The sequence below is a fragment of the Delphinapterus leucas genome, chromosome 2, assembly GCF_059928025.1.
Source record: "Delphinapterus leucas isolate spDelLeu-1000000601 "Yukka" chromosome 2, BTC_Dleu_Yukka2, whole genome shotgun sequence".
NCBI classification, from domain to species: domain Eukaryota; kingdom Metazoa; phylum Chordata; class Mammalia; order Artiodactyla; family Monodontidae; genus Delphinapterus; species Delphinapterus leucas.
Window position 1 is genome coordinate 140,403,745 of NC_143130.1, and position 14,679 is coordinate 140,418,423.

Here is a 14,679-nt window from a genome sequence, read left to right on the forward strand (position 1 = left end):
GCTTGTGAAGGTCAATTTTTTTCAATTTTCTTAAACATTTGAATTGGATTTTCTTCACTTAACATCAAAAAGATTCCAGGTTAATAAACTCCCTTGCCAAAAAAATTTTTTTTCCAGAAACCTAAAATTGTGCCACAAGAGGAATCTTTTCCTGGGAGAAGTATTATACTATCAATTCTTAGTGTTAACTATCATCTTAGTGTTAATTTTTTTACCAGTTTTTTTGAGAAAGGACAGTGGGATAATGGACATTTTTATCAAGGATGCTTGTATTTTTTCTAAGGAAAATAAAGAGATAAAGAAGCTAATTTCTTCATCATCGAATCAGCTTCTAGTTAGAGCTTGATAATTAGCTAGGGTATCTCAACATGACTGATTACTAACAGCATCTGGAAAAGTTTTTAAAACACAAATTTGTGAACCTTACTCTAAACCTACTGAATGGTATTCTCTGGGATATGTCCTTAGAATCTTAAAAACATTCTACAAGTGATTCTAATAATCAGATAGGTTTGCAGACAATAGGTTTGCAGTCTATTTTGGTTTAGACTAAGGTGGTGGTTCTTTAGCCTAGTGGTATTCATTCATTCATTTATTCATTCAGGCATTATTTTTAGGTTTCTACTTTGTTATTATCTACAGAAATGCAAGGATGAATGAGATGTAGCCCTGACTCATAAAGATCACAGTCTGGTTGAAGAGACTCACCATAGATAAATGTGCTATATCTGTAATGGAAGCATGAACCAAAACCTGGGTGCAAGTTGGGAAGAGAGAACAGCTTACTCTGCTGGGGTATTGAGTGAAGGTGTTGAAAGGGATTTGTAGGATAAGGTAGGCAGGAAGGGGAAAAAAGCATTTGAGGCCTAGGAACTAGTAGGTACAAAAGGGTAATGTGGTACAAGGCCTTGCAATACTCTGGAAATAAGTTTGGTGTGGATGGAGGAATTGCTGCCAAGTGGGGTGTGGGGTTGAGGAAGCAAGAGGTAATTTGAGCTTGTATTTTATGAAGTGCTAAAAATTTGGGATTTTCTTGTGTGGCCCCACTGGTATTCATAATCCATAGATCCTACCACTCTTATCCCCTTACCTTCTTCATGAAGTCACTTCCTTCCACATCCAGCTTAAATTCCAAGGTCAATCACTATTAACCTTCCTGTGAATACACTCTCAAGCTATCCGCGCTCTTTCACTTTGCTGCATATATCTGGCCAAATTCAACTCTTCTTATCTTCCATGCTAGCAGCCACACAGCTGACTGTGGATGGAGGAAAATCACAACCATACTGACAAGTATCACTTACACTCCTGATCACTAAACTCATAAGAAAGTAATGCTGTTAGGCAATCATACGCTGTTGCCCTAGTCCACTCACTCACCTGGATCATTACATCGTACTTTTTCATCTCTCATCAAACCTCAGCATCTTTCCAAATTCTTACTCTCAGATGACCTTCTTTCTATTTCACTGAGAAAACTGAAACCATGAAAAGAAGGCTTCTACACACCTCTACCACCATATATACCTACCCACCTGCTTCTGTACGAATCCACTATACCTGATCTCCTGTCCAAGCTCTTAGCTAGGGCTAACCCTGTGACCTGTGTGCACCCACCTTCTCTCAACTCCTCAAGGATGCTCCTCTTCTATCTCCTGGATACATTTTGGTCCCCACTGGATCATTCTATTAGCATAAAAGCATGCTGTTATTCTCCCAACTTGAAAAATATCTTCATTGACCCTACTTCTCCTCTAGCTTATGCCCCCATTTCTCTTCTTCCTTTTATAGCAAAACTCTTTGAAAGAGTTTTCTGTAATACTCATGTTCTCCAATTTCTCTCCTTCCATTCTTCTTGAACCCACTCCTTAGAAACTGCCCATCTTCCTTGACCAATCATTACTCAATTTTCTTCATTTGGCTCTAGAACACCATACTTTCCTGGTTTTCCTCCCACTTTTTTGGCTAAGACTCTTAGTCTTTGGTGGTTCTTTCTCATCTCTCTTAACTTAAGTATCCAAGTGTCCCACAGCTTAATCTTTCAACCTCTTCTCTTTTCTACCCACACCTACTCTTTTGGAAATTTAATCCAGTCTAATGACTTTAAATATCATTTTTAGGCTGATGAAATTTGTATTTCCAGCCTGGATCTCTCTCCTGGACTCCAGACTCATAAGTCCAACTTCTTACTTAGCTTCTCTACTTGCATTTCTAATAGGAATCTTCAACCTAAAATATCCAAGTCTATGCTTTAATATCCTCCCACCCCTAAATCCTGTTTCATTTGCAGCTTTCCCTTTTCAGAAAATGCCATGTTTTTTCTACAACTGCTCAGGTCAAAGCCTTGGAATCATCCTCTCATTTTTTTCACACCCCACATCCAGTCCTGTATAGTCTTCCCCAGACATCATCATGATTCATGCCTCGCCTCCTTCCAGTCATTACTCAGATATCATCTACTGACAGTGGCCTTCCCTGGACATCCAATTTGAAATTGCATAAACACAAACATACACACTTCTTATCTCCTTTCTCTTCTTTACTTTTCTTCTTAGCACTTCTCTCTAGCTAACCTGCTATACATTTTATTTATTTGTCTTTTCTCCATTAGAATGCAAGCTACATAAAGATAGATATTTTAACTTATTTTGTTCACTAACTGTATCTCTAGTGTCTAGAAGAGTGCTTGGCTCACAGTGGAAGTTCAATAAATATTTGCTGAGTTAATGAATGCACAAATGAACACACATGTAAAGGATGATGCATGGGAGGTCTATTAAAGCATGACTTTATCAGATCTGTTTTTTAAGACCATAACCGTGGAGGTAATGAGGAAGATAGGCTAGTGGGCAAAGATTAGTGGCTGGAAAATAATTTAGAGGCTATTGATAAAAAAAAATTTTGCACCTGAACTAAGGCAGTAGTGTTAGAAATAGAGAGAAGGAGATGAGCTGGACCAACTGGGGCAGGAATTAGGAAAGAAAATGGGATGGTCAAAGTGTATATAGGGATGTTAGTATGAGTTAACTTGCCTCATACCTGAGGTGGGGCAGAAAAGTCTGGCTACACTCTTCTTGTCTCTGCCTGGCTCAAACTGGGCTCTGCTCTCAACTCTAATCTTATTTCTGGCTCTTTTATTAAGTTCTGCTTTGGATCCCTTCCTGTATGTATAACTTTGGGCAAGATACTTTCCCCTTCCTAACAGTACCTGCAATTATTTCCTAGAGCTGCTATAACAAATTACCACAAACTGGGTGGTTTAAAGCGGAAACTTATTCTCTCACAGCTCTGAAGCCTAGAAGTCTGCAATCAAGGTGTGGGCAAGGTCATGCTCTCTCTGAAGTTTCTCAGGAAGAGTCCTTCTTTGCCTCTTCCTGGGTTCTGGTGCGTGCCAGCTATCCTTGGCATTCCTTGGCTTGCAGGTGCATGACTGTAATCTCTGCTTCTGTCTTCACATGATTTTCTCTCTGTGTCTGTGTCTTCACATGGCATCCTTATAAGGACACAGTCACTGGAGTTAGGGGCTACTCTAATCCAGTATGACTGCATCTTAATTAATTACATCTGTGAAGAACCTAAATCTAAATAAGGTCATATTGTGAGGTTCCACATGAACTTGAATTTTGGAGAGACACCACTATCTTCCAGAGAAAGGAGGTGGACATTTAGGGTAAACTATCATTATCAATTTGTGTTTTATACATCACAATCTTCATCTTGGAATTTCCTGTAAGTCTGCAGATGAAAAAAATTATTTGCTAACTCTTGCTTTCCCAAAGAAAGTGAAGGAGGGATAGGATTCTATGGGTGTGTTCTAGAGGCCTAATACACCAAAGCGATCAAAATAAGAGACTGTTCATATAAAGCCCTTGGCATATTACTTGGTATTCATACATTCCACAAATCTTTCTTGAGCACTTGCTATGTGACAGCCACTAAGGTAGATGCTGGGAACACAACAGGAAACGAGAGAGATGCGATTCCTGCCCTCACAGAGCTCAAAGCGTAGTGGTGGAGGCAGACATTAAACATTCAGCAAAGATATAGGTGTAAGAGTAAATACAAATCCAAAAAGAAAAAGAAATTAATTTTCCCTGGTATAAAAATGGTAAAGAGACTCTTCTCTCCTCCTTTTCTTTCAGAGCATTTCTTTAGAATACTTGTAATTGCGAATTCTTTCTTTGTCCCTTTTAAAAACCTAAGCCTCTTGCCAACTTTATAACCCAGGAATGTCTTTCTCAAGGACCTTGGAGCCATCTTTTTGAAATGGAATCATCAAGGAAGATAGTGTCAGAGAAAACCAGAGCCAGACAGAAATTAAAGTGGTGAAGGTAAATTTCATGCAGGAACTATTGTAATAGGGGAAGAGAGACATGAGTATAAAGCTCCATTCTGAATACAACAAGGACAAGTGGGGACTTACAGCCAAGGAGCAGGGTAAAGAGGGGTCAGTGGATAAAAAAAAATTGCCAAGAGGAAACATCAAGGATAAGGGGGTTTCTGGCCAAAAGAACTTGATAGAATTATTAAGGAAGGCAGGATGGTAAGGTATTGGGGGGAGGGGAAGTGTGGAGGGAGGAATTTGATCAGATAATCATGGTTGGGAGATTTTTCCCCTATTACAAATGAGAACTCGGGTTAGTGAATGTGCTGGCTGTCCCCTGACCTTCTATTTAATACGGCCTGTGGTTTTGGTCCTCCCCGACCTTTGCCTTTGCAGTACATTATTTTTTTTAACATCTTTATTGGAGTATAATTGCTTTACAATGCTGTGTTCGTTTCTGCTGCATAACAAAGTGAATCAGCTATATGTATACATATATTCCCATATCCCCTCCCTGTTGCATCTCCCTCCCACCCTCCCTATCTCACCCCTCTAGGTGGTCATAAAGCACAGAGCTGTGTTATGTAGCTGCTTCCCACTAGCTATCTATTTTACAGTTGGTAGTGTATATATGTCCATGCTACTCTCTCACTTCGTCCCAGCTTACCCTTCCCCGTCCCCGTGTCCTCAAGTCCATTCTCTATGTCACGTCCTCTTGTTTAAGGCCTAGTTATCATTTGAGAACATGTATGGGATGGGTTGTATCTGCTTGGCTATATAAAAGGGTTAGGTTTCTTTCTGTCTTCCATCTCTTCAGGGGATTGCCTGTGATATGAATCATATTCTGGTTTAACGTTTATTCAGTAATAAAATTGCTTTCTTTTCCTTCTAACTTTGTGGAGAGGTTTTCTGGGTAGCCAGGAGATTTTGGTTTTAATTATATTTCCCCAAAAAGGGGAATGAGAATTGTCAAGCACTACTGGTGGGAGGGAAATCTGGGACAGCCATTCTGGAAAGTTATCAGATGATATCTAGTGAAGTATATGTTTGCCTTTTGCCCAATAATTCTATTCCTGGCATATACCCCAGAGAAAATGTCCTTAAGAAAACAATTTCAAGGCTGTTCAATACTCTATTGTTTATTGTAGTCAAAATAGGTGCCCATCACTAGGGGAACAAATGAAAGATAAAACATGGTAGATATATATTATGGAATAATGTGCATAATACAGAAACAATGAACTACATGAACATACAGAAACAAGGATAGATCCTAAAATAGCACTGAATGAAAGAGAATCAAAATACAATTTATAGCACAATAACTTATTTTTTCAAAGAAATTAACTTTTATTTGAAAGGAGACTACCCTTCCCCTCACTATTTCTAAGGACTCTATACAATAGCCTACTTAAACCATTTCCCCAATACCAAAATTTCTAACAGCAAAGCATACAATTGCTCTAAATAATAAGGCTTGTCCTTCACTGATTAAACTTCAAAAATTTCAACACAAAAATCAAACTTTACGTTTTTAAGTTTTAACAAATGTATTTTAAACACAACATGTTTTGTAGCAGTCCACAAGCTCTTCATCTCTAAAAAAATGACATAATTTTTAGGGTTCAAAAATTCCATTCTTCAAAAGAAATGACCAAGTGTTTTCTTCTATAGCTTCAAACTTTCTACACTCAATTATTTGATTGCTCCATGCCACCCCAGACAAACCTGACATGACTGAACTACTTTATGTTACTAACTTCCCCAAAAGAAAGTTAAAAAAGGAGTTTGTAGTAAATGCAGCTCTCTAATACCATGTCTAATACAATATCTAACACAAAAGAAGCTTTAAAAAGATCATTTCTTTCTTCATTCGATTAGGCAGGAGTTAATTTTCTGTAAAAGCAACAAACAAACAAAAAACCATTTACAAAAGCATAACACCAGGGGTTCCTGTTTTACTCAAGATGTTTAACTACTCACAATGACAACAATTACATCTTTAAGAATATAATAAAAGGGGTGAAAACAGCAATACAATCGACAAAGTGTAGATGCTAAATAAACCAAAGATGTTTTTAAGGGTTCTTTTTAAGGAGTAGGAAGGATTAGAAGCTTGGAGAAATCCAGAATTAAACAAAAAAAGAGAAAGGGAAAAAAAAAAAAGAAAAAGATGTCCTCAACAGCAGCCACTCTGTTTATCAATAGCGTTTTGGGCTGTAGGAACAAGATCTTGATCGTGATCTGTATCGACTATAGTAAGGAGAAGGTGATCTTCTTCTGTACCGGTAATCATCATCTTCATATCTGTTGTACCCACGATCATATCCTCTATCATAGTAAGAATCTCGACGTCTGCCACCTCCTCCACCTCCACCTCCACCTCCACCTCCACCACCACTGTGAGTTGGTCTGCCTATGTATACGCCTGGTGTAGGTGTGTGCACTCTCTTGGTGATAGAATAATCTACACGAATTCTTCTACCATCCAGCTCCATTCCATTTTCCCTTTCCATAGCCTCCTTTGAGTCATCTATTCTCTCAAAATAAACAAAAGCAAATCCTTGTGATCGTCCAGTTCACTGGTCATAAACCACATTGACACCACTCAATGGTCCATATCAAGAAAATACTTCGTGAAGATCTCTCTCTGTCGTGTACAAACTGAGGCCAAACACTCCTAGACAAGTGTTGGGATCTGGATTTGCCCTGCTGCCTGTATGTCTTCTCTGGTTAGACATTGGAGAATGACTTCGGCTCCTGCGACGCCGGTATTCTGGTGTATAGGACCTACTTCGAGATTGTCTCCTATGAGAGTGAGAATGGGATCTGGATCGAATGTAACGTCTATGAGAATGCCTCCTTGACCTCGACCTGGATTTTAATCTTGATCGAGAATGGGATTCAGAGTGTTTGGAAACTCTTGATGGACTATGAGATCCTGACCTGCTCTCTGATTTTACATGAGCAGGAGTTCCCGTTGGAGATTTTGACGGAGAGCGAGGCTCTCTGCCCTCGAAGTTGTTCTCTCTACATCACTCATGTCGGCCAGGCACTCCCCAGAACTAAATAAGAGACAGATCTCGGCTTGAGGGCCGATGGCCTAATCAACCAGCTGACTGGACCGTGGGGAGGAGGAAAGAGTTGGCAACAACAGCTGCTCCACTCCACTCCCACTCGGTCACAGGCTCTGGCAAAAATCCACAATAACTTTTTATAAATAAAAAATACAGACACACAAAACAGTACTGCCTGTTTTTCAAAGATAGATGCACAACTCAAGGTTTATAAGAAACATCAAATGTATGCCTATTATTGGGATGGGGGTGGGACTGGATATAAAATAAAACAAGGGCCTTATATAGACAAATGTCGATAATGTGCTGTGATCTGAGGAATACAATCAACTTTCTGAGCCTCAGGTATAATAAATAAATAAAAGACACAAAAGAAAGGAGGTAGAGGAAAGAATTCTCCCACACAAAGAACTGGTCAGCTCTCTAGCGAATTAAGACTACCATCCCTTCTTAAATTCACTATCCTTCAATTTGCTACCATAAAGCTAAATACAAATAGAATTAGGAAGGTAAAATAAGGAGGTTATGTTGTCTGAAGTGGAGTATCTTTTTACAATTCCGTTCTGGCTGCCTTTTAAGAAAAGCTTGTGCATTAATTATATGTCAACAAATCATGGACAAAGATTATTTAACGTTTTTAGACTCATTAGAAATAGCATTCTGTTGGTCTAATTAAAGTTTTATTTCAGGATAATTCCTACCTTTTAATTGAATAATGTATATTCATTGCCAGACATGAGTAATAAGAGGGCCCCTGCTGATGACTTTATATGCACCACAAAATTATCTCTTCTGCTGCCAAAGTAAACCCTGCCTTCATGTTTTCATGATATATCAAATTTAAACATGTGACAGCAAATTTTCACAGATAATCTAATAAAATCATTAACTGGAAAGCACTCATTTGCATAAGGATCAAATGTCAACAAGAATATAAAAATTAAATTAGCATTTGAAATCTCCAGACTTTGGGTTCTCTGGAATTAAACTTGAAGACATTACAAAGCCAAATTGTAATTAGATGTCTCCACTGTTGTCTACCAATAAGAATAGGGCTTTGGGGGAAATCAATTTAACCATCTATTCAAAAGATTTTAATAAAGAAAGATTTTCTTATTTAGGTCTATAGTCACCTCTATTTTGTTTAAGTAATTCCTCTTTAATTCAGGTGGTGACACGGTAAGTGTGCCATAATCAGTGGTAAGATAGCTTCCCAATTGTTTTCAGGTTCAAGATACCTTTATCCATAAATAAAGTAGATTTAAATTTATATGTTTTGGCCTTTGTCTAGGAGTATGAACAGACTGATGAATGAAATGAAGTCTTATTTCACTTAGAATGTTTTACTTTGCTTGACTTTTAGTGGCTTCTACTTCTGTTGTTTCTGGTACAGACACATAAAACCATATCATAAAGAAGTTTTAAAATAAGAAAAGGAGATTAACAAGAATGGTCACTGATTCTGTATGCTTTCTCTGGTTTTAACTGTAATCACCTTTTACTCCAAATACCATCTACAACACGCTAACAGGCAATTCTTCCTTTAAGAATTACTAGGACAAGGGCTTTAGTTTGGCAACTCACCAATGGTTATCAGTCTATAGCTATACAGGAACTCTGACTCAGTTGCTGACCAAATCCTTGAGCTTTACCTAGAAATAACGTTCTTAAAATTACTCATTTATATAATATAACGAAAACTGTGTTAGCTTTCTCCTAGTCCTTTACTGGTTAGGAAAGTCACAATAAAAATTTCTAACAATATCAAAGTAGATAATCTCTATACTTTTATGCAAGAGTTGCATCTCCCAAAATGAGAAGCTTGATGTAGATAATTCACCTAATTGATTTCTGATCCAATTTCTTAATTTAACTTAAAAGTTTAAATTTCTAAACTATTGTTATCTAGATTTTACACTCTAAGATGAAAATTTACCCAGACAGGTCATCTTGTTCAACTAGATTTTCAGAGAAGTTAATACTAAAAGTACAAATATGAATCAGATTTTTCTGGTCCTTTTTTTAAACCCTTAAACCATAAATATTTTAATTAATTTTTAACTAATTAATGACAGAAACTGAAATTTCTGTGAAATAAAAAAATGTACAGGTAAAATTATTTTTTCTTTTTCTATGTTTATGTATGTTTATAAACAGTCAATATTACAGATAAAATATTTGAAATGAAAATATATTTAAAAATCTGCACTCATATTTTTCATGAGAAAGCAGTTTTAAACTATAGTCTATTGAATAAGGCAGCCATCTGGTGACGGAAAAGAGCACTACAGACACTATTTTGCATGAACTGAACGTCATAAATATTCTACACAAATCAACTTAACCTCAAAAAATATAGTAGTACTCTCCAACAGAAATATAATAGAAATCACATATGTAATTTAAAATTTCCTAATCGCCGCTTTTAAAAAGTAAAAAGAAACTAATTTTAACAAGGCATTTTTATTTAAACCAATATATCAAAACACATCATTTCAACATGTAATCAATACATATTTTTTTCATGCTAGGTCTTCAAAATACCATGTGTGTTTCACAGCACAACTCAATTCGGACTAGCCACATTTCACGTGGCTGTGGCTAGTGGCTGCCATGAGGGACAGCGCAGATCTAGAAAATGAAACGAGACCTGCAGTTACTTTGATTTGCCTAAGTTCATTCATTTCTCAGCCCCTCTGCCCACTCTTTTAAAAGTTCTTTCCTTTCCCTCTTTAAATTTTATCTTGTAAAATTTTTTGGCCTCCTGTACACTTTGGAATACTTAAACGGCCCTCAAAAGCCTGTCGACAAACGACAAGAAGACCCTTGGAGGTCCTATGTCTTCTCTGAAGGGCACCAGGGCGTTACGTAGGCCTGCGCTGTCCTTCCACTCGGCTCGCTCTGCGCTCAGCGGCTTCGGGCTGCCGTCAGCTACACTCCTGGAGGGCGGTGGTGGCGGGCCGCAGGACCAAGGGTGCGTGGGGGGAATCAGGGCCTGTTCCGGCCGTCTGGCCGCCTTGACATCACAGCGTCGTGTCTTTGGGGTTCAAGTCCAGCGAGGCTCCGGGCTTCCAATGAAGGTCAAAGATTTTCAGTAGGAAAGAGCCGGGACTGGAAGAGGCAACGACTAGGTCCCCGCCATAAGTCGTCGCTTCCCGTCCGGGCCTCTGATCCGGCGAAGGTGGGTGAAACGCTACCTGCCGGGATCAAATGACCCGCAGCTCGCGAAGCTCCCCACCCTTTCCCAGGAGCACTAGCAGGGTCTTCCGGGTGGATCCCGACCTCTGCTGATTGGTTGGAGCTTGCCACCGCGTGATCCAGAAACAAGTCGGCCACCGCTTCCCCCGCCCCTTTCCCCCCTCCCCCCCCGAGGTCGCGGGAGGCGGTGAGCGGGTTTCCTAGGCAACCGCAGTGGGTTAGTGTGTACACACCAGGTCCCACGGTAGAGAGGGTGTCGTGCCTGCTGCTGCAAGACAGGGATTAAGAAGTGGGAGTGGACTCTGTTCTGTCTCGTATTGCCCCGGAATCCATCCTCTCTCTGGGATAAGGTGAGTGACTATCCCCTGGTGGCCTTTGGGAGTACCTCACCTGTAGGCAGGCCCCAGGAGTCTCTGCTCCCCTCTCCTCTCTCTCTGGCTACGCTGGGAGGAAGGCAAGAGAGAAGCAACGCTGAGGTCAAAAGACCCCTGTAACGGTGCAGTGGCGATGATGATAATGAGAGACAGTCACATGACTTTATCTGAGGCCATCACGGTTGCCAGAGCAAAACTGAAGAGGAGGAGGAGGAGGAGAGGGAGGGTGGCCCACAGTCGCCTGTGCAGCCTTTACTGAGGGAACGAAGTGCTCCTTGGACACACTTGACACTGCTCACCTAGAGCTGGAAGGGCGTTTTTTGGCCCATCAGTAATAATGGATGGATTCTGATCCATTTGTACCCAAGGGAGGAAACTACTTGACCATACAGGGCTTCTAGTTTGTAGAAAAGAAATTTGATTTTCTCACAATGACACCCTCCCCAGCTCTCATGGCAGACAGAAACATTGCCCTTTGTACTCTAATTATTGTTCTACTCTGATTGGTCATGTACAGAAAGTATTTAAGTTACACCATATAGGACCCTGTGGCATGACAATTCATTCAAACCATTCAACAAAATTTTATCAAACACCAAGCATGTGTCAGGCACTGTGGTAGGTTCTTTGTCCCTGCCTTCAGTGAACATGTAACCTGTCAAGGAGGAAAGACCTGGAAGCATCACAATACAGTGGAACAGGTGTTGTATATAGGGCATATGCTGGCTTTAACTGGAGTCACGAGAAAAAGGATGATTATAATACTATCAGAGAGAATTAAAGTCTTCACAGAGAAGACCCTTGATTTAAATCTTTAAGGGTATATGGAGTATGCCGTAAAGTCAAGGGACAGTTAGGGAGGGGAAACAGCATGTGCCAAAGAACAGAAATACCCCATGCCATTCAGAGAACTATAGTTGTGGCCAGAGCCTGGGTTGTTCCTGGGAGTTTGTGGTTGATGAGCTTGAGAGGTAGACAGGAGTTAGAGTTTGGAGACCATGAATACCTTCCAAGAGGAGCAGCATGAGTGGATTTCCCTTTCAGGAGGTTGCTGTCACAGTAGAGTAGAGGATCGATTGGCAGGAAGTGGGACTATAGGGAAAGCATTGGTTAAATTGAAGTGATGAGAGCCTGAATCAAAGCAGAGGCAATTGGATAGAGGGGAGGAAAAAAAAACCAACAACAACGTGATAGACATTTAAGAGGTATATGCAGAAAGATTTAATGAGTGAGCAAAAGTGGGGGAAAGAATAAAAGAGTGGTTGAGCATAAGTTCCAGGCTTCTGACTTGGATGATTAAAAGAATGGTGTCACTTACCAAGAGAAAACATGCATTAGGAGAAGCAGGCTGGCTGGAAAATATAGAGTTCAGTTTTGAACATACTGAGTTTGAGACACATTCAGGTGGAGCTTTCCATGTGTGTAGTTGCGTGTTGCACAGAAAAGAGGAAGATAAAAATTAGTAATTCTTCACCAGGAAGTAAACTATTAATCAGAAAATTAAGTTTTACATAACAAATAGAAGCCAAGGAGAAAAAGTCACACCAAAGAAGAAAAAGAGCCATCAGCATCATCAGATTCGATGACAGGGTCAAATTGAGAGCTGAAACATGTCTAGTGTCTTTGGCAATTACATTATTGTTGACCTGGAAAAAGAAACTGCAGTGGCCTGAGGTGTCCTCCCTGAGACTGCAGTAAACTGAGAACTGAATACAGGTACTGAAGTATTGCTAATGACTACATATCTTTTGTAATGTTTCCTAATGCTATAATATGGTACTAATGACTTATATCTAAAAGTTTTCCTGTAAAGGGATCTAAAATCAGCTGTTCATTGAATACAGGATAGGAGAGCTTTTTCTTAAAGATAGTAATGACCTAACATTCATATATGGAGAGAAAAGAGACCCTAGAGAAAGAAAGAGGGGAATAAATGAAAAGAAGGAAAATTTGACAGACCAAAGTTCTGAAAGAGACTGAAGAGGATGGGATGAGTACACAGGAAAAGGGATTCATTTTGGGCAAGAGAAAGAATACTTTTACTAAGACAGGAATCAGAAAGTGAAAGAAATACAGTTGACCCTTGAACTGATTAACTGGGGGTTAATCCATGTATAACTTATAGTCAGCCCTCTTATCCTTTGTTCCTCCTTATCCTCGGATTCAATAAGGCATGGACCATGTAGGATTGCAGTATTTACTGTGGAAAAATATCTGCATATAAGTGGGTCTGTGCAGTTCAAACCTGCATTGTTCAAGAGTCAACTGTATATTTTAAGAGGTGTGAGAATTTAAGGAGTGTATATCTGATGGTGTCACTGTTCTCTGTGAAAATGGGGACAAGATCATCTGCTGAGAGAGAGAGAACTTGAGAAGAGTGGTGAAAGTTTAGAAAAGTCCAGACGTTGTGAATCCCAGATCTGTATCTCTAGTCCTACTCCCTAGGAGAGGAAGTTGAAGAAGAAAATATAAAATGTCTGTTGTTGGATTCAACTCAAGTCAGAGACCATACATTTGCAGTGATTTCAACTCACATGACCAACTGGCCATGTGAAATCTTCCAGCAGCACTCCAAAGCAGAGAGCAGAGGTGACTAGATCAACCCAAGGTTTGAGATTGGAAGCGTGAAAGCTATAGAAGCTCCTGGTGGCTCCTGGCTCCCTGGAGAAACTAGAGATCTGTAGTTTCTTAGATGGGCAGGCCCTGAAAAGAGCTTTCCCAAGGCACAGAAGAGTGGGCATCAGGACACTCACCTCTTGATGGAATCAGAAACTGGAAGCCTTGGGACCACTTGTGACTGGAGAAAATATACAAGACTTGTAAATACTAGCAAGGCTCATAATTATGCATAATTAATTATGCACAATCACATAATTCAGATGTAGTTACGCAAATTATAGAATTTGGGGGTTTTAAGTTAAATTTTGTTTTGCTAATTAACTATTGAATTACAACAAGGTTTTTCCTAAATGAGGGCATTGGTGAAGGGCAGATAAGGTGAAGTGAAAGAAAAGGTTGGTACCCCAAACATGCATAGTAGTCTTCTTGAATAAATGGAGAGTTATATCTTGTTCTAGAGGAAGACTCAATACTGTAAAGATGGAAGTTCTCCCTAAATTAATCTTTACAATCAAATCTCAGTCAAAATCCCAAGTGAATTTTTAAAAACTAAATACAAAATAATCATAAATCTTATTTGGAAAAATAAATATGAAAGAATAACTGGAAATTTCCAAAAAAGAAAATGAGATAGAAATTTACAACATGAATCACAATAATTAATACAGGATAATACTGTAGGAATAGATAGAGCTAAGGGAAAGCAGATTAGAAAGTCCAAAATTAGGCTCAAGTATACGTGATAATTTAGTGAATAACGAAGGGAGCAGTTAATTTCTTCTGTAATAGATATCTTGGACATGGACTAGAAAACTTGGATGGCTGTTTGTTGACTTTGGGGGTGTTAAAGGCAGGTTTTATCCCTTGTGTGGTGGTGGGCAGACAGACTTTTCCTTTGGTGCTCACAGACATTAAACCAGAATGTAGGGGCTTCTCTTCTGATAAGAAGAGGTGCTACAAAGCCCTCCTTTACTTGGGGTGCCATCCAAGTAAACCTAAGGAGGGAAGACTGTGGCCTGCATCTCTGTATGGGCCTCTGATGGATTATCTATATTCCTTCAGGTTGTTCCTTGCTACGTGCTCCCTT

The 14,679-nt window shown here is 39.4% G+C and overlaps 1 protein-coding gene and 1 pseudogene across 1 annotated transcript in view; both read right to left on the bottom strand.

Moving 5' to 3' along the window:
- Positions 1-5,650: 5,650 nt before the first annotated feature.
- On the bottom strand, positions 5,651-9,263 carry LOC149750303 (transformer-2 protein homolog alpha pseudogene; annotated as a pseudogene).
- A 582-nt stretch (positions 9,264-9,845) lies between these two features.
- The window catches only part of LOC111173101 (uncharacterized), a 161,045-nt gene continuing 156,211 nt past the window's right edge, over positions 9,846-14,679 (bottom strand). The window contains exon 3 of the mRNA XM_089907778.1: positions 9,846-13,770. The gene's annotated coding sequence lies outside the window, so the exon portion shown is untranslated. The remainder of the gene's footprint in view (positions 13,771-14,679) is intronic.